This window comes from Dipodomys ordii, unplaced genomic scaffold, assembly GCF_000151885.1.
Source record: "Dipodomys ordii isolate 6190 unplaced genomic scaffold, Dord_2.0 Scaffold6048, whole genome shotgun sequence".
In the NCBI taxonomy this organism is placed as follows: domain Eukaryota; kingdom Metazoa; phylum Chordata; class Mammalia; order Rodentia; family Heteromyidae; genus Dipodomys; species Dipodomys ordii.
In genome coordinates this window covers 1-2353 of record NW_012273262.1, presented here as the reverse complement: position 1 = coordinate 2353, position 2353 = coordinate 1, and the positions used below count along the sequence as shown (strand labels likewise).

At 42.1% G+C, this 2353-nt stretch overlaps 1 pseudogene; it reads left to right on the top strand.

The window, feature by feature from the left end:
- The first annotated feature begins 559 nt into the window (after positions 1-559).
- On the top strand, positions 560-1137 carry LOC106002267 (annotated as a pseudogene).
- Positions 1138-2353: the final 1216 nt, after the last annotated feature.

Sequence of the window (2353 nt, the reverse complement as noted above, 5' to 3'; positions counted from 1 at the left end):
TTGGGGGTTTTTTTTGTTTTGTTTTTTGAGCAGTACTGGGGTTTGAACTCTGAGCTTTTTGCTCTCTTAGTAGGTCCTCTATCGCTGAACCACATCCCCCAGCTATTTTCTTGCATTGCTTATCTTGTACTAGGGTTTGAACTTGTGACTTTGTGCTTCTCATACTTGCTAGGCAGGTGTTCTAAACTTTTTTTTTTGGTTGGTCATGGGGCTTGAACTCTGGGCCTGGGAGCTGTCTCTGAGCTCTTCACCTCAAGGCAAGCAGTCTACCACTTGAGCCATAGTGCCACTTCTGGTTTTCTGGTGATTAACTGTAGATAAGAGTCTCAGGAACTTTCCTGGACTTTCCTGCCAGGGCTGCCTTTGAACCATGATCCTCAGATCTCAGCCTTCTGAGTAGGTAGGATTATAGACATGAGCTACTGGTACCTGGCTAAACTTACTTTTTTAACCTGTACTATTAGAATTTGGTTGTTTGTATTTTGAGGATTTTTAAAAGAAATATTATGTGTGTATTAGAAACTTTAAAAAATAAAATAACTGAGTTTTGAACTCATTTTTCTTGCAGCTTGAGATGTGGTAATGCCAGCCAGACTTCTCAGAGCACTGGCTGGATCACACAGTATATTATCAAAGGCACATCAATATGGAAGATTTGTTCGGCTAGCATTAAAACTACTTAAGGAATCTGAGAATTTAACATGCAACAAAACTTTGACAACACATCACAACTTGGATTTATTCTTTCCAGTTATAGCAGCTAGCAGTTTGAATAAGCCGCAGGTCCTGGAAATGAACCGGATAATATCAGCTACAAGTAAACCCTCTCTACTAAATGCTGCACATTGCCAGAATGAAAAAGACTACCCTTCAACTGTGAAATCATGTAGTACATACAGAAAAGTGACCCACAAACCAAATCTCTTGAGTTCTGAGTGGCTCATAAAACCATTAAAGAGGACTTACTCATCTATTGCAACTGAAACTGTTCCAAAACAAGACTTTCCACAGATCAAGAGACCACTGAAAGCATCTAGGACCAGACAGCCGTCCAGGACCAACCTTCCCATTCTGTCTGTGAACGAGGTAAAGTCCATGTGCTTGTGGCCTTGTGTTTCTCAGTCATTGCTTACTTGAAAGTAGAGGCTGTTCATCACAGCCTTGTGGCTAACGTAAGAGAACTGGCCACCAACTCTGAATTCTTTTCAAGACCTTTGAAACCTAGTATATCAAAAAGGGACTTAAAATGGTCATTCTAAAGAATGAAGTGCACATATAAAGACAAAATATAAGCCGGGCGCCAGTGGCTCACGCCTGTAATCCTAGCTACTCAGGAGGCTGAGATCTGAGGATCGCAGTTCAAAGCCAGCCTGAGCAGGAAACTTCGTGAAACTCCTCCAATAAACCACCAAAAAACCGGAAGTGGCGCTGTAGCTCAAGTGGTAGAGCACTAGCCTTGAGCTGAAGAGCTGAGGGACAGCGCCCAGGCCCAGAGTTCAAGCTACATGACCAACAAAAAACAATTTTTTAAAGACGAAATATAGTCAATGAAGAGATTAAAAAGCAGTTTATGGCGAGATGAATTACTGACTTAGGAAAATTTTGGGAAAGAGTATTAAGTCCAGTTTGGAACTAAAGCTGTAAAAACACTTTAAAAAAAATCAAACCAAAAATTCCTCATCAAATTTAAAAAGATGCAGCTTGGGATGGCAAAATGACCTGTCAAGGTAGAAGCAAAGAGCCTTTTTCTCCTCTCAAAGCTAAAGTAGTGTTTATTACTCACTGTTCAGAGGGTAGTTTGGAGAATTTTTCAGCTATACTTTGCAGTTCTCTTCTAAGTAATACGTTCAGGATCAAGCTGGGTGCTAATGTCTCATGTCCATAATCCTGGCTGCTTGAGACGAAGACCCAGAGGACCATGGTTTAAAGCCAACCAAGTCAGAAAAGTCTGTGAGACTCCAATTAACCAGCAAAATGCTGAACTGAAGGTGGGGCTCAAGTGTAGCGTGCCTACTATGAGTAAGAAAGAGGGTTAGGCTTTGAATTGAAGCCCCAGTACTGGCAAAAAGAGAGAGGAACTCAGAATCAGGCCCTTTGTTAACCTTTGTATTTTACATGATACCTTGAACTGTACCTTATACTTTATGGGTATTAATTTAGAATGGATAAGAAAGAAATGAGCGGGCTGGGAAGGTGGCTCAGTGGTAGAGCGCTCGCCTTGCATGCCAGAGGCCCTGGGTTCGATTCCTCAGCACCATATAAGCAAAAAGAAAAAAGCCTGAAGTGGCGCTGTGGCTCAAGTGGTAGAGCGCTAGCCTTGAGCTGAAGAGCTGAGGGACAGCGCCCAGGCCCA